The sequence below is a fragment of the Sphaerodactylus townsendi genome, linkage group LG10, assembly GCF_021028975.2.
Source record: "Sphaerodactylus townsendi isolate TG3544 linkage group LG10, MPM_Stown_v2.3, whole genome shotgun sequence".
Classification (NCBI taxonomy): domain Eukaryota; kingdom Metazoa; phylum Chordata; class Lepidosauria; order Squamata; family Sphaerodactylidae; genus Sphaerodactylus; species Sphaerodactylus townsendi.
Window position 1 is genome coordinate 86,916,659 of NC_059434.1, and position 26,128 is coordinate 86,942,786.

Sequence of the window (26,128 nt, forward strand, 5' to 3'; positions counted from 1 at the left end):
GAGGGCATGTTGGTGGCAGCGGGAGTCTGGCCTCCTCCCCGCTCCGTCCGGAGCTGCTGGGACTGCTGAGCAATGAATTCTTCTGTGTCTTCTTTGGGTCCAGATCCTGCAGCTGAAGATCCGGAGGCTGGAGCACCTCGTGCACCTGAAGAACGTTCGCATAGATAACCTCTCTCGGAAAATGCAGCAAATGGAGCAGAAGCGGAAATGAGCGAGCCGGCTCAGGAGCCGACCCAGCTAGACCCCTCCAGATGATTTTAGCCTCCCCTCTCGCCCAAGAGTGCCGCTCTTCTTTCCAATCCAGCAGCTGCCTTCAAGCTCCCAGCAAAGACTGGCCGGTCCCGCTCCGGAAGGAGCGCCTCTCCAGAATGACTCAGGAGGCGCCAAAGAGACCCGGTCCTCGGGGAAAGCTGGATAAAGAACCAATCTATGCCACGTCCTGGGAAGGTTGTGTCCTGGGGTTTCTGCAAGACGCACTGTGGTCGAGTAGAAGCCCCGGGTCAGAGGGTGCAGGCAGATGCCACATCTGGTCACATCTGCTCCTTTTCCTTCAATGTATCCCACACGGCCAGACTCGTCACAATCGAGAGGGGCAGCTCCCCCAATGGGCAAGATTTCCACCCTTGCTAGATGGGTTGAGAGCACCTCTGCTCCCTTCCTGGGCCCTTCAGCCTCAGTTCCACTGGCCTTTATGGAGTGCGCCAGAGAGGAGGGCTTCTTGTGAGCTGTCCCTCCTTCACTCCCCCAGTGGCTGAGTTTGGGAGCCCCAGATGGGGCCATTATTGGCTGTCTGCTCTGGGTTTGTCAACGCAACCAGCCCCAGCCTGCAGCCAGCATGCCCATGTTGTGGACAGCCCACTTCCCCTGGCTTCCCCTGGAGGCTTTAGAGCAGCCAGGAAGGTGGCGGCAGGTGGAGCCACAGGGAGCAGGTGGAGCCACAGGGAGCTTCTTTCAGCCTAGGTGCCCAGTGGCTACCCCAGTTGGGTACTTCCGTGGGTACATCTGTGCCCACTTGCTGCCCTCAGTGCCTGTGATCTCAGCCTCAGTGGAAGATCCAGTACTTGATGTGACAGACTTACAAATCCCGCACCTACCAAATGCATACCTTTCCCCGGACTCTGTGGGATTCGCTCTCCACTGGGCCTGCTGGTATCCCTTCATGCGGACTGCAGTATCTGGTTGTCAAACTTGACACAAGAACAGTTTGTGGCAGCACCACATGCTCAGGAACTGCTGTTTAGAGCTCAGGACTTTCTACAAGCAATGTACCCTCAGTGCCTCTAAATGTGCCGCTGTCGCATGAGAGATTTGTAAGCCATAGGTTTGTACTTTCCCCACCCCTCCAGCCAGCTTCCAGAAGAAACACCGTTCTTAACCACACCCAAGGACCTGTAGGCTGGCACCACGCGTCCATTTTACACAGCAAAATTAACCCGCTAGCATTTTCAAGGTGTTGCAAGTCCCGAGCAAATGAAATTTGGGAGCGAGCCAACCCGCCTCGTGACTTGCCACCCACTGAAGTGGGTTTCCTAATGTGGTAAAGAAACATGGCCACCCTCTCAAATGGGAAGTTGCGAGCTCAGCGGGGAAGAAGCGTTAGGCCCGTGGTGGCAAACCTTTGGCACTCCATATGTTATGGACTACAATTCCCATCAGCCCCTGCCAGCATGGCCGATTGGCCATGCTGGCAAAGGCTGATGGGAATTGTAGTCCATAACATCTGGAGTGCCAAAGGTTCGCCACCACTGCATTAGGCCTACATCACACTCATCCCAGCTGATCTCTGTGTCGGTTTTTCAGGTCATGCTGGCACACCTTTGTAAGCCTTAGGTCCACGTTGGTGCATTGACAGGACCGTTGCCACGTGCCCCAGTTGCCAGGTGGATTGAGGACAGGGCTGCTGCTGATTGATTTTGATGAGCACGAATGGGCTGCCCCGAATGACTGGGCCTTCCCATTTGGATTGTCTTGATGATTAGTTGTTTGTAATCGATAACTTTGCAATTATGGCAGTGCTCGTGTTGTATGATTTTGGATTGCTGGGGGTATTGCTTAGTCTCTCTAGAAAAAGGATGTGTTTAGGATTTGCTTTGAGTAAAGATTTTTCTCCTCTTTCTTCTCATTTGTTTAAAGCATTCAGGGACCAGATTGTAGAGCTGGAAGGGGCTATACAGGCCATCTAGTAGTCCAACTGGCTGCTCAATGCTGGATCAGTCTAGAGCAGGGGTGTCCAATTGGGGCTCTACAGATGTTCGTGGACTACAATTTCCCTGTGTCTCTCATACCTGGTTCCACCAGGGGGTCGTGGGGCTCGAGACAACAAACCAACGAAACTGGTTGAGGCTCTAGTGCAGGGGTCTGCAACCTGTGGCTCTCCAGATGTTAACGGACTACAATTCCCAATTGGCCATGGTGGCAGGGGCTGATGGGAATTGTAGTCCATGAACATCTGGAGAGCCACAGGTTGCAGACCCCTGCTCTAGCAGCATTGGCCGTGGACCAACCAACGATTCCCCCGGAATACCAAGCCCCGGGGAGAGCAGCCACTGCGACACCCTGCCACCCCATTGTAAGACAGACCGTAAAATAGAGCCGATTCCCAGGGTGAAACTTCCAAAAGGCAGATTGTATGCAATGAGCCCCAGGCAATCGGAAGCTCTTAGGGAATTTCTGGACAAAATCGTGGCAAGGGGGTTCATTTGCCTGGCCTACTCGCCCTTGGCAGCCCCGGTATTGTTCCGAAAAAAGGACAGGTCAATGAGACTGTGTACCAATTACTGTGGCCTCAATGCTGTGGAAACAGACTCCCTACCCCTGACTAAGGATTTACTAGGGAGTCTAGCCCAGGGGCAGATTTTTACTAAACTGGACCTAAGGGAAGCATATTACTGCATCAGAATCATGGAAGGGCAAGAATGGATGACCACATTCAACACGCACTGCGGTCAATTTGAATATCTAGTCATGCCATTTGGACTGAGTGGGGCTCCGCGTGTTAAAACTGTTCATGTCTAACCGAATATATGTCAGATTGTCCAAATATGAATTTCACTGGGATAAACTGGATTTTCTCAGATATCGAGTTTCACGTGCTAAACTATTGCGGTGGGTGGATTTTTTCCCTCCAACTTTGACTTTGCCTTCCACTTCTTCCTGCGGAAGAACCATTTTCTGGCAGATGCACTCTCCCGATTGCCCCATGTCCCAGATCATCGGGAGCTCCACACCCTGCCATTTTTACCCCAAAGCAACTGGAGTGGGTGGTAACGACCCATAGCCAGACCCAAAAGTTGGGACAGGCGAAACCCTCAAAATTGCATATGCCACATTCAACACCCACAACAGAAACATGTGAATAATATTTATTTTATTTTAATAAAAAGCATGTATTCTTAAAGAACTAGGCATGCTTTACAACAACAACCTTCATTTAAAAATAGGTTCTAGAGCCGTGGTGGCGAACCTTTGGCACTCCAGATGTCATGGACCAATTGGCCATGCTGGCAGGGGCTGATGGGAATTGTAGTCCATAACATCTGGAGTGCCAAAGGTTCGCCACCACTGTTCTAGAGCGTTGCCAGACATTTTTGAAATACAAACGTAGACAGGAAGACTGCATATAGCAGTATACATTACTTAGAAAGTTCTGTCGCTTGTAAAAGAAATTTGGCTACTTTTCCCAAGAGCATGACATCTGTGTTGTTTAACAGAAGCTCCACAACAGAACACTCAGAGTCACTTTCAGATTTGTCTAGGGCCAGCCCGGAAGAGAAATTCCTAATGCCCACATATCTCGGACAGTCAAGAATAATGTGAGCAAGAGTCTCCACTTGATTTTTACAGTGTGGACAAACCCGATCCTGGAGAGGGATGGATAAGTAACGACCCTTTGTAATGGCCGACATGCTTTACAGTGACTGAGTCAAACCAACTGACCCTAGCCCCCACCCCCGCAGGGTTCTCAAACATGCAGTGCAGATTCTAATCCCTAGCCTTGTTCGCCAGGCAGGAAAAGCCACCCACCCGTGGCCAAGAGGAGAAGGAACAGCTGTCATTTGCGAAAGAGCAAATCCTGACCCGCCTTCTCCGTCTCTGCAAGGAACCCTGAAAAACCTCAGAAGAGGAGTCGCAACCCACAGATCCTTCCGGCTTCTTGCACCAGAGGAAAGCGCTTCTGGCAGCGCGACAGATCCAAATGGATCCACAGCTGGTACCCTTGCCTAGAAGACAATTTTTACTGAGAGCGATCAAACAATTGAGCAAGCTACCCTGGGGTCCTTTAGGCCTACAAGCTCCTTTCCCTTCCTCTCCCCACAACAGACACCTGGTGAGGTAGGTGGGGCTGAGAGAGTTCAGAGAGAACTGTGACTAGCCCGCCCAAGATCACCCAGCAGGAATATAGGAGTGCAGAAACAAACCTGGTTCACCAGATAAGCCTCTGCCACTCAGGTGGAGGAATGGGGAATCAAACCCGGTTCTCCAGATTAGAATCCACCTGCTCTGAACCACTACAAAACGCTGGCCGGCCTGCCTTTTTGCCCAGATGTTTGAATAGCAGGAGCCTTTTTAGGAGGCTCAGGGGAGATATGGGGGGGGGGGTCTGCTATTTTATTTTAGCTTTTAACCGAGAATGTCTTGAATTATTATTGTGTTGAACTAGAAGGAAAGGCAGGATACGAAAGTTTCAATACATAAGTAAATATCAATGAAATAGGAACTGATCCGCCCCAAAGATTATTAGACCACACTGTGCCACAAAGAGAAGGACATCTCACCATGCCCTGCCTCTGATGATGCCAACCATAGATATGGGTGAAATGCTAGGAGCTAAAACTACCAGACCGCGGCCGGAGAGCCTGGAAAACTCACAGCAGCCAATTATTCGAACGCCTTCTGAACTATGCTTATTCCAGCTCCAACCTTTTTCTCATACAAAGGTGACTGCTTGGGTAGAAAAAAACAGCCTTTAAAATATTATGTTTTATTCTTTCTTCGCTGACTCTGCTTGTTTGTGTTTGTGCAGAGAAGGGCAACGAGGATGATTGAGGGACTGGAGCACCTTCCCTATGAGGAGAGGCTGCAGCGTTTGGGACTCTTTAGTTTGGAGAGGAAACGTCTGAGGGGGGATAGGATTGAAGTCTACAAAATTATGCATGGGGTAGAAAATGTTGACAGAGAGACATTTTTCTCTCTTTCTCACAATATTAGAACCAGGGGGCATTCATTGAAATTATGGAGGAGAAGTCGATCTCTGGCTACCAATCTTGATCCTCCTTGATCTGAGATTGCAAATGCCTTAGCAGACCAGGTGCTCAGGAGCAACAGCCGCAGAAGGCCATTGCTTTCACATCCTGCATGTGAGCTCCCAAAGGCACCTGGTGGGCCACTGCGAGTAGCAGAGAGCTGGACTAGATGGACTCTGGTCTGATCCAGCTGGCTTGTTCTTATGTTCTTATGTTCCTACCACTGCCGTCTGCTTGGTTTACGTGTTGTGGATTCTTTGAATTTATGTATTATGTGTGTTGGAAGTTTTGCATGCCTGACCCTCGTTATTGCGTTCTTAAATATGCAAGAAGAATCCCGGGGGTGGGGAGAGCGAAGGCAAACCAAACGCTGGCTTCCATTTGCTCCCCTCACAGTTGCTTCTTGTTTTCTGTCCTGGAGAGCTTGGAGAGGGAGTCTGGCAACATCTGCCCTTGGGCCTCTTCTCCGCTTTCTGGTCCCTAGGAGCACCAGAGAGGAGCAAAAGGCCAAGGCTGGGGAGGAAAGAAGACCCCCCCTCTGGGCTGCCAGCCGGCATCGACCCCTTCCATTAGCGCAGGAGAGGTCCTGGTGAGATCACTCAGGCACGGCGGCAGCAGGAAACCAGAGAACCTCTTGCTGAAGCCAGAAGGCAAATTATTTTTCCCAGAGGGAATGGGGTGGCAACAGACAGAAGAGAGCAGAAGTGACTTGCTTTGTGACTGGCAGGGAAGGCAGAGTTGCCAGCAGCACGGGAGGGGCCGAGTGGAGTCGCACTGTTTGCAGCAAGCCATCCTGCTGACCAGAGCAGAACCCAAGGAGGTTGCAGGACTGCTGGATCCTGGTGGAGAAACTCCTAGGGATTTGGAGAAGGAGCCTGCGGAAGAAAGGGACTTTAGTCACAGACTCTCAGCCTAAACCTACCTTGCAGGGTCGTTGGGAGGATAAAGTAGCAAAGGGGAAAACTTTGGAGCACCTTCCTTATGAGGAGAGGATTGGAGCACCTTCCTTATGAGGAGAGGCTGCAACGTTTGGGACTCTTTAATTTGGAGAGGAGACGTCTGAGGGGGGATATAATTGAAGTCAATAAAATTATGCATGGGGTAGAAAATGTTGACAGAGAGAAATTTTTCTCTCTTTCTCACAATACTAGAACCAGGGGGGAAACACTGAAAATGCTGGGGGGAAGAATTAGGACTAATAAAAGGAAACACTTATTCACGCAGCGTGTGATTGGTGTTTGGAATATGCTGCCACAGGAGGTGGTGATGGCCACTGACCTGGATAGCTTTAAAAGGGGCTTGGACAGATTTATGGAGGAGAAGTCTATCTGTGGCTACCAATCTTGATCTGCCTTGATCTCAGATTGCAAATGCCTTAGCAGACCAGGTGCTCAGGAGCAGGAGCAGCAGCAGAAGGCCATTGCTTTCACCTCCTGCACGTGAGCTCCCAAAGGCACCTGGTGGGCCACTGCGAGTAGCAGAGTGCTGGACTAGATGGACTCTGGTCTGATCCAGCAGGCTAGTTCTTATGTTCTTATGTTCTTAAAACGCTGTAAATCAATTTGTTTTACAAAAGTGGGTATGAATGCAGTGAATAAATATCTAAATTAATTTGGCTTCACACATAAACAACTCTTCTCTTTGAGCTTGGGAGGGACTTCACCTTTCCCATCAGATTTGCTTTTTCTTGGGGCCTGCAGCTAAGCTACAAATTGCATCATACGTTGCTACCATGGTAGGGCAGGTGGATAGTGCCCTCAAGACAAAGCTTATTCGTGGCAACCCTTTGCGAAGTTTTCAAGGCAAGAGGCATTTATTGGCGATTTGCTGTTGCCTGCCTCTGCACAGCAATCCTGGATTTCCTTGGTGATCTCCCATCCAAGTATTATCTAGGCGTGACCCTGCTTAGCTCCTGAGATCTGGCCAGCCTGGGCCATCCAGGTGAGGGCATGCTTCCTTAGCACGCCTCTTAATTTTTTGCTCTCCGAGAGGTAGGAGATAATAATTTTTGAAATCAGAAAACCAAGTCCATAGTTGTTGTTTTTAGTTTAACAACCCACAGGTGATACACCCATTGCAAAACAGAGTTTTGCCACATCTACAACAGTTTTGATTCAGACCATTTAAAAACAGACTTTATTTCACAATATATGGGAGAGGGGCAAATTTAACTATCCATTTTGTCAAAAACATTTTTAGGACGATCAAAAAACACCTGTACAGATAAGTCACAGAATGTTTGAAGGATTTTGTAAATAGCAGCCATTCATCTGGGCTGTTGGAAGTGCATTCCAATGCGCAATCGTACATACCTGTCTCAATTCAGGGACTGTTAACATACAAATACAGAGATAAAGCAGCAGTGGTTAAGAGCAGGTGCACTCTAATCTGGAGAACTGGGTTTGGTTCCCTGCTGTGCCACTTGAGCTGTGGAGGCTTATCTGGGGAACCAGATGGGTTTCCACACTCTTGCATACCTGCTGGGTGACCTTGGGCTAGTCACAGTTCTTCGGAGCTCTCTCAGCCCCACCCACCTCACAGGGTGTTTGTTGGGCGGGGGCGGGAATCTTTCCTGCATTTTCAGAAACCTGCCAGGCCAGCCACAACTTCCGCCCCCGCGCCTGCCGCGCGTGGCAACACCTTGGCCCTTCCGCGCTCCTGATTGGCTCATCCGCCGGGCTTCGGCCACGCCCCCGTTCGAAACCGCCGCTGAGACCTTTCTTCCCGTTATGCCAATCCAGGAGGCCGCGCCTTCTTCTCCGCCCCCGGCCGGTTGGCGGCCAATGGAGTGCTGCGGAGGAGGCGGGGCAGCCGGGACTCTGTGAGGCAAGGACCAATAGTAGCGAAGGGGCGGGGCTTCCCGCCTAGGGCTCTGCTGTGCTCCAGAGTTACGGAGGGAAAGGCGAGAGAGGCCGGCGGCGCGAGGGGGTCTCCGGAAGCGGCCGTGAGTCTTCTTGCGCCTCCCGGGCCGGGGCTGGGCGGGCTTCGCTCTGCAGCGCCCCGGGAAGGGTCTCTGCCCCGAGGAGGCCGCTGGGCTCAGCCGAGAGCAGGGCAGCCTTTGCACGCCCCGCCCCTTGCAAATAAGAGGCGGGGGGCTCGTTCAGCGGCTTTAATGGGGGGGGGGGGTCTTCGGGTCTCTCCCCTCCCCCTTTGATAGGAGCACCTAGGACCGGGGTAGGGCACCTGCGGCTCTCCAGATGTTCAGGAACTACAATTCCCATCAGCCCCTTTCAGCATGGCCAATTGGCCATGCTGGTAGGGGCTGATGGGAATTGTAGTTCCTGAACATCTGGAGAGCCGCAGGTGCCCTACCCCTGACCTAGGAGCACCTGCTCCTATCAAAGGGGGAGGGGAGGGGGAGAGACCCCTGCAGCTCCACTGAGCCAGCCCCCCGCCTCTCATTGGCAAAGGGCAGGGATCAACGGCCTGCAGGACCTCGTGAAGCCCCCTCCTCTGCAGGCCCATCTCGGGGGGGGGGGGTGCTCTTTCCCCTCGCCCTGTTTCTTTGTGGACCCTTCCCCTTACAAAAACAACAACGGGAGATGCCGTGCATCGAACCTGGGACCTTCTGCATGCAGAGCTGCCGGCCCACCTGTCAGTGGGAAGGGTCGGTGGGGCAGGCCAACCTGCTCCTGGGTGGGCTGTTGAAAAGGGGAGGGGGAGCCAGGTGCGTCTTTCAGCCGGCCTGCTGGTTCTTCTGCAGAGGTTCCTCCGCAGACGAGCTGCCCTCTTCTGCCAGCCTCTGGCTTCTGGGGAGGTGGGCCACTGGCATTTTGTTCGGGGGGGACCCCCTGACCTCTGCCACTGCTCTCCACCCCAGCCCTTTCCTCTGTTGCACTTGCCATGTGCAGGAGCCCTCTGCTCTCTTCCCCCTGCCCCATTGCCCTGCTGGGGGATGGAGCAAATTGTGCCCTTGTTGTGCTTCTGTGTGCCCTGCATTCCTTGAGCTTGCTTAAGAAAGTATTTTCTTAGTGGGGAGATGCCCCCTGACCCCTGCCTGCGTCTGCTGCACCTTCTGTCCCCCAAATCTTCAATTTGTGGAGGCTGCTCCCCATCCCAGTGACAGCAGGTGCCTGGAATCATGGAAGAGACTCCGAAGGACCATCAAGTCCAACCCCCTGCCATGCAGGAACAGAGTGAACAGGAGGACTTAGTAGGGTTTCCATGGGCGTGGGATGACCTTTGGCCCCTTCAACTTCCTATTCTGTCTCCCTTGTGCATCCTCCAACCCTACATAGCCTCTCTTGGCGTTCCTGCACTAATTCCAACAGTGTGCTAGGAGCTGTACGCAACATCTGTCCTCTGATGCTCAGTTGCTCCCTCTGGTGGGCTTAATTTCATCAGTTGCTCCAAGGCTGCCTTTGGAGATGCCGTCTGCAGAAGTGTGTGTCCTCGGGGTGTGCGGAACCATACCTCCACGTGTCCATCTTCCGTCCTGTCCAGATTCCTGGCTCCCTTCCCTATCTTGTGCCTGCAGACTCTTTGTCATAAGAACATAAGAACAAGCCTGCTGGATCAGACCAGAGTCCATCTAGTCCAGTACACTGCTCCTCGCAGTGGCCCACCAGGTGCCTTTGGGAGCTCACATGCAGGATGTGAAAGCAATGGCCTTCTGTGGCTGTTGCTCTCAAGCACCTGGTCTGCTAAGGCATTTGCAATCTCAGATCAAAGAGGATCAAGATTGGTAGCCATAGATCGACTTCTTCTCCATCAATCTGTCCAAGCCCCCTTTAAAGCTATCCGGGTGAGTGGCCATCACCACCTCCTGTGGCAACATATTCCAAACACCAATCACACGTTGCGTGAAGAAGTGTTTCCTTTTATTAGTCCTAATTCTTCCCCCAGCATTTTCAGTGAATGCCCCCTGGTTCTAGTGTTGTGAGAAAGAGAGAAAAATGTCTCTCTGTCAACATTTTCTACCCCATGCATAATTTGATAGACTTCAATCATATCCCCCCTCAGACGCCTCCTCTCCAAACTAAAGAGTCCCAAACGCTGCAGCCTCTCCTCATAGGGAAGGTGCCCCAGTCCCTCAATCATCCTTGTTGCCCTTCTCTGCACTTTTTCTATCTTCTCAATATCCTTTTTGAGATGCGGCGACCTTGTTAGCGGCGGAGTTGGATAGTTCCGAATGCAAGCGTTAAAAACAGTTGGTACCTAAGAGAGGATTGCATGGGTAATTTTACTTTCAAGGACTCCTGGAAACGTGCACGGGAAGGGAGAAAGGAGAGAAGGGTGGGCTCCTTTCTTGTAACTCCCCCCCTCTCCAAATGTCAGTCTCTGTAACCCCAAATGCCCGACTCCCTGTTTAGCTGGGATCAGTTCTCTTGTGGATCTGTGTTCCATTCTGTTTTGAATTTTTATCTCCTGTCTTCGCTCTCAAGAGTCTTGAATGACTGGATGGGAAAAAAGGGGGGGGGGATTTCTTGGATATCAATTGTTGTATTCACAGTCCACAGCCGCTGTGGAATCGCCTTCTGCTTCACATTCTCTGCCAGAGGTTCTTGCGTAGGAAAGTTCAAAGCAAGCGATGCTCTGGCGTTGCTGTTGGCAGGCCCAGGGGTTGCTTCGGGTCATCTAGGTGTTTTACCCGGTGCTGCAGGCCTGCGTATCTAACCATCGCTTGCGTGGGATGACGAGCGGCCCTGAATTGCTCTGCTTGGAAGCCTTGCAGTGAGTTGCGGGCTTGACAGAGAGACTCCTTCCGTATAAGGACTGGGCTGTGTGAAACCTCCATAATGCAGATATTTACTTAAAACTTTTGCATCCTCCCCTCTCCCCACATCTGCTTTCCAAAGTAGCTGGTCGAAACATTTGCATGAACTGTGCTGGGTCGGGCCAGTGATCCATCTAGCCTGACAGACTGCTTTTCACGTTAACTAGCTGGATTTGCATGAAGTTGCTGTCTGCTGGGTCAGAAGTTATTACAGTCTACTTGTAATAAATTGTAATAAATCCCATAGGGCTGTGGTCTCCCCAGACAGGGCAGTCCACCAGGTAGGGGCCAGGGCTGGGAAGGCCCTGATCGAGGTATTTTCCTTGGGGTGGGCATCAGATTTTTCTTGCCTGTATTGGTTTCTTCTCTCTGCAGATATGGGTGCCATAGGCCATGGAGACGGTGAGGCAGGCTTCTTCAACTTCCAGCGTGGAATAGTGGTTAAGAGCAGGTGGATTCTAATCTGGGGATCTGGGTTTGACTCCCCACTCCTGGCAGAGGCTTATCTGGTGAACCAGATGTGTTTCCGCACTCCTACATGCCTGCCGGGTGACCTTGGGCCAGTGTGCAAGGTCCCAGGGAGAGGTTTTCCCCATCATTTTCTGTCTGGTCCTTTTCAACGGGAGATGCTGGGGATTAGAGCCTGTGACCTTCTGCATACAAAGCAAAGCCTCCTCCACCGAGCTGTGGCCCCCTCCCCATCACATCCCGTGTGGGGTGCATACCCATTTCTGTGGGTGTCTTGGTGTATCCTCTGCTTAAGCAAGCTTGACAGGTTTCTGCAAATACAGAAAATATATTATTGCATGAGAAACACCTCTCAGTTTTGAGGGGGCGACCCCAACAGGCTGCAGCTCCGACCGCTTTGAATTTCTCCCTCCTCTGTATGTTAGATTTCTCTCCCACCTTTCTTCCGTAACAGAGTGCTGGGACCCTGATATGGGCCACATTGGGGAAGGGCCACGCCGGCCTGGACCGACCCCAAGCAGCAGGTTGGATGCGTCAGAGTCCTCCTGGGATTCCGGAAGCTTTTTCATCTTTTAATCCATGTCATTCTTGATCGGTTAAATGCGTGCCAGAGGCACGTCCTCAGGATCCTCTTGGCTGCTGTGAGAACAGGTAGGGCAGGAGCAAGAATCGAACTGTTGGTTGCCAAGGCTGGTGCTCTAGGCCGCCTGGGAGGGGACCATTTGGTTGCCCCAGAGCGGCATGGCTCATTGCCACCCGTCAGTGGCATCCCTGCTTCAGTCTGGCTGGTAGCATCCAGCATTTTCTTACTTAGCCCAACCTTGAAGGGACAATGTATTGTCGAAGGCTTTCACGGCCGGAATCACTTGGGTGCTGTGTGGCTTCCGGTTTCCGGGCTGTATGGCTGTGTTCTAGCAGCATTCTCTCCTGATGTTTCGCCTGCATCTGTGGCTGGCATCTTCAGAGGATCTGAAGATCCTCTGAAGAAGATCCTCTGAAGATGCCAGCCACAGATGCAGGCGAAACGTCAGGAGAGAATGCTGCTAGAACACGGCCATACAGCCTGGAAACCACAGAGCACCCAACTTGAAGGGACACATTGTTAAAATGGAATTTAGTATTCTCGAATTGTGCTATTATGGGAAGATTGTGACTCCCAAAATACAGTGGCCGAACCAGAAGCATGAACTAATTCAGTGGACTAATAGCCATGAAACAGGCATACGCTGGGAAGCTTGTCTGCATTTTGACTCGCGGGACGTTTTCCTTGCTTCTTGTGATGCCGGGGGGCTAGCATTGCTCTGCTAGTTTCGTATGGAGGATTTGGTTTCTTTTTGCACTATTGTTGATGATGGCATGCTTTGGTGTGGTCTGGCCACGTTGTTAGCATTATGTCTTATGTTAATGGTTGTTGTTGCCGCCCGGGTATAGTATTTCTTGTTGCATTTTTTTTTTTATTTTCGCACACTGTACCCTTCGAGTTGTTGTTCCTTCGGGCAGCAGTCTGGCCCAGGAGGGAATGACTGCCCCTTATTAGAAAAGAAAAGAAAAAGCCCAGAAAATTTGGGGAAACTTACCTTCCTATCAAACCTAAACTAGGCTGCTTCACCAGTTTAGAATGCATCACATAGAACTTAACGTATAAGATTGGGTTTCTTGGCTTATTTATGCAGTTTAAAAATATGAATGTCTTGATTTTGTAGAAGCAAAGTAGGAAATGTGCCTGACGTAGAAGCAAGAGACAGTGGCAAATTGCTGCCCCTGATACTGTCTGGTGCGTTTCACTCGTGTATCTAATCTGGAGGAACCGGGTTTGATTCCCCGCTCTGCTGCCGGAGCTGTGGAGGCTTATCTGGGGGATTCAGATTAGCCTGGGCACTCCCACACACGCCAGCTGGGTGACCTTGGGCTAGTCACAGCTTGTCGGAGCTCTCTCAGCCCCACCCACCTCACAGGGTGTTTGTTGTGAGGGGGGAAGGGCAAGGAGATTGTCAGCCCCTTTGAGTCTCCTGCAGGAGAGAAAGGGGGGATATGAATCCAAACTCTTCTTCTTCTTCTAAAAGTGGGGGGGGGGGGGGGAATAAGAGATTCTTTTCTGTGTGTTCCAAAATTTCTGTATTTTCCTGCTGGGTTGGGAAGTTCTCCTTGCCCAAGCTTACATCTCCAGACGTAGGCCCTGGGCGGCTTCTTGGAAGTGGAAATGGCAGGCCACGTCTGTGACTTCATCCTGTCCCATTTTCCTTGTGCATTTGATTATTATGAAAAGTCCATCCCATTTTTATCCCGGTTCGCCTCCCAGGAGTGCAGGGGATTCATGATTGTCTTGCCTTCAGAGAAGCCACGCAGGGCCTGCGTCTAGAGAGCCAGCGTGGGGTAGTGGTTAAGAGCAGGCGCACTCTAATCTGGAGAACAGGGTTTGATTCCCTGCTCTGCCACTTGAGCTGTGGAGGCTTAGCTGGAGAACCAGATTAGCTTGTGCATTCCAACACATGCCAGCTGGGTGACCTTGGGTGAGTCACAGTTCTTTGGAGCTCTCTCAGCCCCACCCACCTCACAGAGTGTTTGTTGCGGGGGGGGGGAAGGGAAAGGAGATTGTCAGCCCCTTTGAGTCTCCTTACCGGAGAGAAAGGGGGAATATAAATCCAAACTACTACTACTACTACTACTACTACTACTACTACTACTACTTCCTCTTCTTCCTCTTCCTCTTCCTCTTCTTCTTCTTCTTCTTCTTCTTCTTCTTCTTCTTCTTCTTCTTCTTCTTCTTCTTCTTCTTCTTCTTCTTCTTCTTCTTCTTGTGCCCAGTATCTGGGGTTGGCAGGCATCCTGTCTCTTCTCACAGAGGCTCCATGAAGCTGCTCCTCTTCGCTGGCCTCCAGGGGTTTTATCTGTGCCCTCGCTGCAACCCCTGGCTATTGGTGGCAGCCAAGCCCTCTGCCCATTGTGAGAACAAGGACCTTTGCTCTCCCGCCCTGCTGCCCTCAGCCGCTCCGCTTCTCTGTTGTGCTGTGAGCAGGCGAGAGGGACGTGGTGAAGCGGCGTATGGGTGTCTCCTGTGGAGTGATGCGGGAGAGTGTGTGCCAAGGTGGCGCGGTGCCAACCTCTGCGGCCGATCGCTGGCTGCAGCTGTACCCCTGCTCCTGTCGGTTCCCGGGGGATTTGGCGCAGGCCTTTGCAAGCAGAGGCCTGGGCAGGTGGATGCTTTTCCCCATTAGGCGCGGTGCCAAGCCTTGCTTTAAATTTTTCATCCCTTTCTTTCTCACAGCCCCCCCCCCCCCCTTCCCTTGCAAATGTGTTTACACAACGAGGCTACCTTTTGCCAAAGGAATTGTTATGGCTCCCCGGGGAATGTCTTGAATGCCGCTAGTTAGAGAACGGGGACGGTGTGGGAAATGTGATCTTCCCATCTGCATTGAGGGTTTCCCAGGGGGAGGAGAGCTGGAGCCAGAAGCAGGAGGGGCTATTATGGGCTGGGCTGTTCAGCTGAGCACCTGACCTGGAACGTGGCCAAATCCCAGGTACCTAGGGGTAGACTCTCGTTGAGGCTGAAATGTACTCTGTGCATGCTCAGAAACGTTCCTGTGCACAGTGTGTATGCCCCTTCTAGGATTTCTCCCATTTTCATTGGGCCTGCCTCCTTCTGGGGTTGCTTCAACAGCGGTTACTGCCAATGAGATGGGGAATGACCCGTTTTATCCTCCTCCCATCCTTTTCTTCTTTTGAAAAGAGGGGTCTCCTGTCATCTAACCTGCTGTCATGGGTGGACCCGCCTTTGCCAGGAGCAGCAGTGGCGTAGGAGGTTAAGAGCTCGTGTATCCAATCCGGGTTTGATTCCCCGCTCTGCCGCCTGAGCTGTGGAGGCTTATCTGGGAAATTCAGATTAGCCACTCCCACACACGCCAGTTGGGTGACCTTGGGCTAGTCACAGCTTGTCGGAGCTCTCTCAGCCCCACCCACCTCACCGGGTGTTTGTTGTGAGGGGGGAAGGGCAAGGAGATTGTAAGCCCCTTTGAGTCTCCTGGCAGGAGAGAAAGAGGGGAATATTAATCCAAACTCTTCTTCTTCTTCTTCTTCTTCTAGCCAGGAGTTTGGGGATGCTCCTTGATGCCCCCGTGAAAGTGGCGACTCTGGTTGCCCAGGTAACTTGTCTGGTATTTTATCATCTACACCAGGTGAGATAATTGGTACCTCACCTGACCCAAACTGACCTTGCCACATTGCTCCATGCAACAGTCACCTCTAGACTAGATTACTGCAGCTCACTCCATGCAGGGCTACCCCTAGGCCTCCTCTGGAGCCTCTGTTTCAAATGATCTCTTGTGAGGGGGGAAGGGCAAGGAGATTGTAAGCCCCTTTGAGTCTCCTGCAGGAGAGAAAGGGGGGATATAAATCCAAACTCCTCCTCCTCCTTCTTCTTCTTACAACTCTCTCAGCCCCACCCACCTCACAGGGCGTTCGTTGCGGGAGGTGGGGAAGGGCAAGGAGATTGTCAGCCCCTTTGAGTCTCCTGGCAGGAGAGAAAGAGGGGAATATTAATCCAAACTCTTCTTCTTCAACTGGAGATGCCGGGGGTCAAACCTGGGACCTTCTGCATGCCAAACGGATTCTCTTCCTCTGACCCAGAGTCCCTCCCTGAAGGGGGACCCTCACCCTATTCCAGTTCTCCAAGCCACGGGGTCCTGAACTCCCAAACTGAGTCCAGCTCTCCTTTACCTGTCAAAGCCGTACCTGCATCTTATCTCCTTGATTAATCGATCAGCTCGAGTCCTCCCTCCTGTTTTCATTTGCCTCTATTTTCTGCTGCTTTAAGCCAACAGGGATCTTGTTAAACTAGTTCCCCCCCCCCCCCCGCCCTTACAGGATGACCTTGAAGCAGAACTGGAAAGAGAGAAACCGCCTCTGTTTTCCCTAAAGGTTTCTTCTGGTTCACTTCTCCAGTAACCAGAGCAGGCCAAGGTTGTTGGTCTTTTCTTTCTCTCACTCTCTCTCTCTTTAATCTAATTTTAAAAATTTGTACTTCAGACTCCGTCGAAAACAAACCCGAAGATCGAAATCCATCAAATTACAAAGTTCCATGGAGAGTTCCAGTTGCGAGCCATTTTCCATTTATGCGTGTATGATGATGATGAAGAAGAAGAGTTGGATTTATATCCCCCCTTTGGATTTATATCCCTCAAAGGGGCTGACAATCTCCTTTCCCTTCCCCACCTCCCACAACGAACGCCCTGTGAGGTGGGTGGGGGCAGAGACAGTTCTGAGAGAACTGTGACTAGCCCAATGTCACCCAGCTGGCATTTGTTGGAGCACACAGGCTAATCTGGTTCCCCAGATAAACCTCCACAGCTCAAGCAGCAGAGCGGGGAATAAAACCCGGTTCCTCCAGATTAGAGTGCACCTGCTCTTAACCACTACGCCACTGCTGCTGCTGCTGTCATATATAAAAACAAAGTTCCATGTTTTCTTTCCAGAGATCAGTCCATAAGTCCCAACAGACAAGGCTTGGGTTTTATTTCTACTTTCGTCTTTTAAGACTTTTGAGCTATTGTATGAGTTGACTTTTAAGCCGTTGGTCTTTTCTCAAAGTTGTGAAACTCAGAACTCAACTTGGGGGGGGTGAGCCCCATATTTTCTCGGTGTGCATCCTGCTATAGGTTCTCCAGGTGGCCTTGTGTGGGGGGGATGGTGGGGGTGGTTTTTGCTCTCTCTGAGGCCCCCCTCCCATTTGCAAAAATGCGTCTAATGTGCAAGAGGGAAGCAGCTGCCTTTTTGTGCGAGTGTGAAGTTGTGATTGTGGGACAAGTGAGAGTGGGTGGCATGGAAGACTGTCTCTATGACAACGGAAACACTTATCCGGCAGACAGGATAGCTAGAACCTCTTTTGCTTCACAGCTCCTGGAGAACTCTGCTGTTGGCTGACTTTTTTCTTATCGAAAAGTAGTTTGTAAGTTCCTGGTTTTTTCCCCCTACTCCTGTTGCTCTGTGAGGCGCCCTGAATGGCACAGAAAAAACAGAGTATAGGAAGCACATGGGATGTTTGACAAGTGAAGTTCCTGCAACACCCATGCAGAAACACATCTGGTTCACCAGATAAGCCTCTGCCACTCAGGTGCATGAGTGAGGAATCAAACCCGGTTCTCCAAATTAGAGTGCACCTGCTCTTAACCACTATGCCATTCTTAACAGTGGCGTAGGAGGTTAAGAGCTCGTGTATCTAATCTGGAGGAACTGGGTTTGATTCCCAGCTCTGCTGCCTGAGCTGTGGAGGCTTATCTGGGGAATTCAGATTAGCCTGTGCACTCCCACACACGCCAGCTGGGTGACCTTGAGCTAGTCACAGCTTCTCGGAGCTCTCTCAGCCCCACCTACCTCACAGGGTGTTTGTTGTGAGTGGGGAAGGGCAAGGAGATTGTAAGCCCCTTTAAGTCTCCTGCAGGAGAGAAAGGGGGGATATAAATCCAAACTCCTCCTCCTCCTCCTCCTCCTCCTCCTCTTCTTCTCCTCCTTCTCCTCCTTCTCCTTCTCCTTCTCCTTTTCCTTCTTCCTCTTCCTCTTCTTCTTCTTCCTCTTCCTCTTCGTCGTCGTCTTCTTCGTCGTCGTCTTCTTCTTCGTCGTCTTCTTCTTCTTCTTCTTCTTCTTCTTCTTCTTCTTCTTCTTCTTCTTCTTCTTCTTCTTCTTCTTCTTCTTCTTCTTCTTCTTCTTCTTCTTCTTCTTCTTCTTCTTCTTCTTCGCATCACCTTTCGACACAGCATTGACAAGGCGGGTATGGGGCTGTCCTTTGGATTGATTTTGTAAATGCAAAGCGAGCCAGGAGTCTCAACTGTAGTGATGGGTAAATCTCTTGCACAATTTCCCGTTCTGGTGGGGTAGATGCAGGAAAACTTCCCATGGGGTGATGCCCTCTCCTTTCCCGTTAATATCCTCTTGGGAGCCCCCTCCTCCCCGTCACAGGCAAGGCGGTAAGCAACTGAAATGGGGCCTTCACTGTTGTGGCACCCGGTCGTGGCAACTCCTTCCCCGCAGAGGCTCGGCTGACACCAGATTTGCAGTCTTCTGGACGTCCAGCCAAGACCTTTTTATCCGTCTGAGCGATGATGCAGTTGTCTTGCCCTGTGTTCAGACCAGAGTCTCTTGGATGCTGGTCCAGCACTCTGCTTGTCGTGGTGGCAGCTGGTTTCCAAAAGGGGTTTGGGGTTATTTTGTTTGTTTGTTTATTTGGTCAGCCGCTGCTCTTTTGTTGGATGGCATTCAACGCTGCTTGTTGACTGCTTTAAATAGATTTTGCACGTTGGAGTTGGTATGGCTGTGTTTTCATAACGTTGCCAGCCACACCCCATGACATCTTCTGATGGAGTGTGTAGGATTTAGATGTCCTAAATAAAGTCCAGCTTTTGGGATGAGAGCCAGTGCTGCGTGTGTTTCTGCTCTCTTCCCCCACTCTCCGAGAAGGAGGAGGAGGAGGAGGAGGAGAAGAAGAAGAAGAAGAAGAAGAAGAAGAAGAAGAAGAAGAAGAAGAAGAAGAAGAAGAAGAAGAAGAAGAAGAAGAAGAAGAAGAAGAAGAAGAAGAAGAAGAAGAAGAAGAAGAAGAAGAAGAAGAAGAAGAAGAAGAAGAAGAAGAAGAAGAAGAAGAAGAAGAAGAAGAAGAAGAAGAAGAAGAAAAAGAAAAAGTTTGGATGTATATCCCCCCTTTCTCTCCTGTAAGGAGACTCAAAGAGGCTGACAAGCTCCTTTTAAGAACATAAGAACGAGCCAGCTGGATCAGGCCAGAGTCCATCTAGTCCAGCTCTCTGCTACTCGCAGTGGCCCACCAGGTGCCTTTGGGAGCTCACAGGCAGGAGGTGAAAGCAATGGCCTTCTGCTGCTGCTGCTGCTCCTGAGCACCTGGACTGTTAAGGCATTTGCAATCTCAGATCAAGGAGGATCAAGATTGGTAGCCATAGATCGACTTCTCCTCCATCAATCTGTCCAAGCCCCTTTTAAAGCTATCCAGGTGAGTGGCCATCACCACCTCCTGTGGCAGCATATTCCAAACACCAATCACACGTTGCGTGAAGAAATGTTTCCTTTTATGAGTCCTAATTCTTCCCCCCAGCATTTTCAATGGATGCCCCCTGGTTCTAGTATTGTGAGAAAGAGACAAAAATTTCTCTCTGTCCACATTTTCTACCCCATGCATAATTTTATAGACTTCAATCATGTCCCCCCTCAGACGTCTCCTCTCCAAACTAAAGAGTCCCAATCGCTGCAGCCTCTCCTCATAAGGAAGGTGCTCCAATCCTTCAATCATCCTCGTTGCCCTTTTCCTCCACAACAAACACCCTGAGGTGTTGTGAGGTGGGTGGGACTGAGAGAGCTTCAAAGAACTGTGACTAGCCCACGGTCACCCAGCTGCGTGTGTTGGAATGCACAAGCTAATCTGGTTCACCAGATAAGCCTCCGCAGCTCAAGTGGTGGAGTGGGGAATCAAACCCTCTTCTCCAGATTAGAGTGTACCTGCTTTTAACCACTACGCCACGCTGGCTCTCAAGCATCCTGTTCTCTTGGCCCTTGACATTTCTGGAATTTTCTCTCTCTCCAGGGGCGCATTTAATAGCGCGTGTGTGTATGGGAGGGGGTTGATGTGCTTGAAGATCTGATTCAGATTGTCTGCCTCCACTCCTCCGTCTTGACCCTCCAATCCTTCCTCCATGTGTGTAGACTTTTCCCTTGTATGGCCATCGTAGGTGAGCATCTCTTGGGCAAGTTTGAGCATTGGACTTAGCCTGCGTTACGGCTTAGCTATTGCTACACCTCTACCCCCCACCCCCAGCATAAGAACATAAGAACAAGCCAGCATGATCAGACCAGAGTCCATCTAGTCCAGCTCTCTGCCACTCACAGTGGCCCACCAGGTGCCTTTGGGAGCTCACAGGCAGGATGTGAAAGCAAGGGCCTTCTGCTGCTGCTGCTCCCAAGCACCTGGACTGTTAAGGCATTTGCAATCTGAGATCAAGGCAGATCGAGATTGGTAGCCAGAGATCGACTTCATAAATCTGTCCAAGCCCCTTTTAAAGCTATCCAGGTTAGCGGCCATCACCACCTCCTGTGGCAGCATCTTCCAAACACCAATCACACGTTGCGTGAGGAAGCGTTTCCTTTTATTAGTCCTAATTCTTCCCCCCAGCATTTTCAATGAATGCCCCATGGTTCTAGTATTGTGAGCGATCTCCTTTACCTGCTCAAGGGGAGAGGGAATCTGGTTTTTGTGGTTGCAGAGACAGCAGGGCAAGAACGTATAATGTTCTTTTCACCAGCCCCATGGTAACAGGATAAGTGCCTCGGTCTCTTGCCAGAGGGCACAAGAGAGGGCAGGATTCGCCCACTGTTGTTTGCATTGACGGCGCTTCTGTTTTCCCACCTGGGCTTCGTAACCCAAATGAGCGGAGACAGCAAGCAGGAGGGGGAGGGATTGGAGCATCTTGGCTCGCAAAGCAGCTTATTGTGGAAAGCGAGTTGCTCAGCCTTGCGAGGGGCTGCCGGCACCGAATGCCGGCGGCGGGTCAAAAATGGCGCTCCTTTTAACACAGATAATTTTCCAGCCCTGGAAGAAAGATGGAAACTTCTTGTGTTATAAAACAGCCTTTTTACAGCTGGAAGATGCTGAATTTTTAATATCTCTGTGTGCGAGCTCAAAAGGGCCTTGCCGGAGGGAGCAATGCAGAGTGTAATTTGCGGGGGAATAAGCGGTCGGTTTCGTCTTCTGCAATTGCTTTACAAAATTAAACCCCGGAGTCAGAAACCGTTTTTTTTCCAGGTGCACTTCTGGGTATCTTCAGCTGTTGTGAAATTCTCAACTGGGCTGTTGCACGCAAGCCCACCCACCCACACACACACCCTTCGTTCTTGGTAGCATTTGTAGCATTCTTTTGTTAATGTGAATTGGGGACGGGGGGGGGGGGGCGGCAATGCTTGTAGGTTGCCAAATGAACAGGGACAGGCAGACACTGGAGCAGGGGATTTTCGTGCACCGTGTCTGCCGGGTGTTCTTTGCTCAAAGGCCAAGGGTGTGGACTTGGGAGAAGATTTATTTCCCTCTTTTCTCTCAGAGATGCATGTGGTAATAACAACAACGAACCTTTATTAGGCATTAAGAGGAAAAGCAAGGAAACAAGGAAATACAAAACGAAAACGTTAGCAAACCCAAGTAAATTATTCCAACCTATCAAGGAAAAATGTAGCTACAGCAGTTCAATCAGAGGGGAAGAATAACCTTCCCGGCTAATGAATATTCATTGAACTTTACAGTAAGCAAAGAAAAAAGAATAGACTTAGACCCCCTCACTACTTGGGCAATGAAGCAGAATATGATGTTTGAGCCTCAGAAATGCAGTGCGCACATTTTTGCTCTTGTTGGATAATCTCATAAGAACATAAGAACATAAGAGCAAGCCAGCTGGATCACACCAGAGTCCATCTAGTCCAGCTCTCTGCTACTCGCAGTGGCCCACCAGGTGCCTTTGGGAGCTCACCTGCAGGAGGTGAAAGCAATGGCCTTCTGCGGCTGCTGCTGCTCCTGAGCACCTGGTCTGCTAAGGCATTTGCAATCTCAGATCAAGGAGGATCAAGATTGGTAGCCATAGATCGACTTCTCCTTCATAAATCTGTCCAAGCCCCCTTTAAAGCTATCCAGGTGAGTGGCCATCACCACCTCCTGTGGCAGCATATTCCAAACACCAATCACACGTTGCGTGAAGAAGTGTTCCCTTTTATTAGTCCTAATTCTTCCTCCCAGCATTTTCAATGAATGCCCCCTGGTTCTAGTATTGTGAGAAAGACAGAAAAATTTCTCTCTGTCAACATTTTCTACCCCATGCATAATTTTAAAGACTTCAATCATATCCCCCCTCAAACGTCTCCTCTCCAAACTAAAGAGTCCCAAACGCTGCAGCCTTTCCTCATAAGGAAGGTGCTCCAGTCCCTCAATCATCCTTGTTGCAGAATATGAAGCAGAATGTGATGTTTGAGCCTCAGAAATGCAGTGGGGAGATTTTTGCTCTTGTTGGATAATCTCAGTGAACCGCCCTCGTAATATTGAAAAGGGGAAAGAATTGCAACGTGCCCAGGTAATTACCCACCTCCGGTTAGGGTCAGAAAGTTGGATTAAATAATCCGCCATCTGATTAATTTTAAGGTAATATTATAATGGAGGGGGGAGCAATTGCTTTTGTCTTGCAAGGTTTGGAACTCTTGATCTAAAAGCCGTCTTTTCAGTTGAAAATAGATTTCAGACACAGATAGCATTGGGAGGTAATCCCAGGAAAATCCCAAAGAAAGTATCTTTGCTTCAACCAGGGACCACCACCTAGAAGCCTGTAGCTGTGGAAGAATATGATAAATAAGGCTAGTGGTGTCAGGGTTGAAATGTGTGGTCATATAAAAGACTGTACTGCAAATTATGGTCAACAAATAAATCGGACCCAGCTAATCTTTGAGCCTTTACCACCTCCCGCCCTTCCCTTTCCTCCCAGTAATCGTAGGGTGAGCAATGCTGCAGTCACGGATATCTGACCCAGTTAAAGGGGCTTACACTGAAAGCTTGTGAGGAGAAGTTGTATAACCATCCTCCTCCAAGAGCAGAAAAGAAGTGCCAGGTAAGGGAGAGAAGCTTTGGGGTTATGGGGTCACCACCCAAAAAGTCCTTTCCCCCATTGACTGGTCTGTCTGTTTCGCATGCTGGGGAGACATTTAGGTGGGGTGGGAAAGAGGCAGAGTTGAACAGTTTTTGTTGTTGCATTTGTGGGGAGGGTAGCCCTGATCCAGGTAGCCACAGGGTAGCTTAGAATCATAGAGTTGGAAGAGACCCCAAGGGCCATCAAGTCCAGCCCCCCACCATGCACATAATCAAGGCACTCCTGACAAGATGGCCACCGAGCGTCTCTTTAAAAACCTCCAAAAAAGGAGATTCCACCCCACTCCGAGGCGCTGCATTCCACTGTCGAACAGCCTTGACTCAAAAAGTTTTTCTTGATGTTTAGATGAAATCTCTTTTCCTTTAACTTGAATTCATGACTCTGAGGCAGCAGAAAACAAGCTTTCTCCTTCACCAACCTGACGTCCCTTCAAATATCTAAACAGGGCTATCATCTTAACTTTATCTTCACCAAACTAAACATCCCCACCTCCCTAAGTGTCTCCTCGACCTTTGACCATTTTTGTTTCCGTCCTCTGGACCCGTTCCAGCTTGTCAATATCCTTCTTGAACTGCGGTGCCCAGAACTGTACACAATATTCCAGGTGAGGTCTTACCAATGCAGAGTAGAGAGGTAGAAGAAGAAGAAGAGTTTGGATTTATATCCCCCCTTTCTCTCCTGTAGGAGACTCAAAGGGGCTTACAATCTCCTTGCCCTTCCCCCTCACAACAAACACCCTGTGAGGTGGGTGGGGCTGAGAGAGCTCCGAGAAGCTGTGACTAGCCCAAGGTCACCCAGCTGGCGTGTGTGGGAGTGCACAGGCTAATCTGAATTCCCCAGATAAGCCTCCACAACTCAAGCGGCAGAGCTGGGAATCAAACCCGGTTCCTCCAGATCAGAATGCACCTGCTCTTAGCCACTACGCCACTGCCAGGTACAGTTACATCCTTCGATTTTGACATTATGGTACTATTGATTCATCCCAGAATCGCTTTGGCTTTCTTGGCCACCGCATCACACTGCTGACTCATGTTCAGTTTGTGGTCTGCTAAGACTCCCAGATCCCTTTCACATGTAGCGTTGTCAAACCAGGTGTCACCCATCCTATATCTGTGCATTTCATTTTTTCTGCCTGAGCGTAGTATCTTACATTTATCTCTCTTGAAATTCATTTTGTTGGTTTTGACCCAGCTCTCTAATCTGTCCAGAGCATTTTGAATTCTGACTCTGTTCTCTTGGGATATTGCCCCTCTCCCTGCCTGGGTTGCTTCTTTGGGCATGTCCCATCCCTCGCCCCGGACCTGGAATTCCAGCATCCTTCTCCCTGCCGCTGGGCCCACCTGTGTTGTGTTCTGTGCTTCGTGCATCCACTTTGCGTTCCCTCTGCTCCATGTTCCAAGCCAGGAAACTGCCTTTACCACCTCCCGCCCTTCCCTTTCCTCCCAGATGGGAAGAAGCTTGCTTGGGGTTTCCTCTCCATCTGCCTGTTCTGGAGGAGTTGGTGCGCTTACCCAAGCCAGACAAGCACAATTCTGCTTTTCCAAGTCTGCAGAAATATATTGTCGAAGGCTTTCACGGCCGGAATCACTTGGGTGCTGTGTGGTATATATCTGTGTGGTACAGATATATACTCCACTTGCTTTCCCAACATCAGATCCTCTGAAGATGCCAGCCACAGATGCAGGTGAAACGTCAGGAGAGAATGCTGCTAGAACACGGCCACACAGTCCAGAAACCACACAGCACCCAAATCTGCAGAAATATCTTGCCTGCATGCTGCGCGCTTCAGTGGCTTAAAACCGGTGGCTTAAAACCAAGCACTTCAGTGGCTTAAAACCGGGAGAGTTTCCTGCCTTGGTGTCCAGAGGTGATTTCTATATGCCTCCACCCTGCTACGCGCCAAAGAACCACTCCCAGTGGTTAAAATGCAGTCCAGGGGCCCGCTGTGCTCTGTGCCGTCTTTTCTGCCCACGCTGGGCTGTCTATACACGAGAGAGCTAGTGGGCCAAATTAGACATTTAAAATAGAAGTGCTGTGAAACGAGCATGGAAATTCATCTGCCCATTACGGTCTAAAATAGGCTTAAAAGTCTGCAGGGAAATGTCAAGGGGAAACTGCAGCTGGAAGCCGCTGTCTTGAATTACGCTATTTTTTATTTATTTATCTGTAGGTCTTGTATGCCGCCCTTCCCCAATGGACTCAGGGCGGCTCACAGCATTTCCGTAATACATGACCAACATTGTTTAAAACATAACCAATATGAGTTCACTTTAAAAAAAAGCATTACATTGGTAAACAATGTAAGTGCACGTAAAAACTTTGAGATCATTTGAAACAGAGGCTCCAGAGGAGGCCTAGGGGTAGCCCTGCGTGGAGTGAGCTGCAGTAATCTAGTCTAGAGGTGACTGTTGCATGGAGTAATGTCGCAAGGTCAGTTTGGGTCAGGTGAGGTACCAATTATCTCACCTGGCGTAGATGATAAAATACCAGACGAGTTACCTGGGCAACTAGAGCCTCCATTTTCACAGGGGCATCAAGGAGCATCCCCAAACTCCTGGCTAGAAGAAGAAGAAGGAAGAGGAGGAAGGAGGAGGAGGAGGAGTTTGGATTTATATCCCCCCTTTCTCTCCTGCAGGAGACTCAAAGGGGCTTACAATCTCCTTGCCCTTCCCCCCTCACAACAAACACCCTGTGAGGTGGGCGGGGCTGAGAGAGCTCCGAGAAGCTGTGACTAGTCCAAGGTCACCCAGCTGGCGTGTGTGGGAGTGCACAGGCTAATCTGAATTCCCCAGATAAGCCTCCACAGCTCAGTTGGCAGAGCTGGGAATCAAACCCGGTTCCTCCAGATTAGATACACGAGCTCTTAACCTCCTACGCCACAGGGCGCAACTGCACTCCAGCAAGAGTTGGTAATGGAGTAATATGCACTCAAGAGGCTGGTTCCAGGTTTACATTTATCGATTGGTTTATTTCCTTTATTTATAATCTGCCCTGTGAGCACCCAAAAGAGCTTCCAGCATTCTCCTCTCCTCCTA

General features: G+C 50.3%; 1 protein-coding gene across 1 annotated transcript in view; it reads left to right on the forward strand.

Annotated features, from left to right (window-relative positions):
* Positions 1-8,073: 8,073 nt before the first annotated feature.
* LG10H20orf27 (linkage group 10 C20orf27 homolog) overlaps positions 8,074-26,128 on the forward strand; it is a 71,844-nt gene continuing 53,789 nt past the window's right edge. Inside the window, exon 1 of the mRNA XM_048508997.1 lies at positions 8,074-8,187. The gene's annotated coding sequence lies outside the window, so the exon portion shown is untranslated. The remainder of the gene's footprint in view (positions 8,188-26,128) is intronic.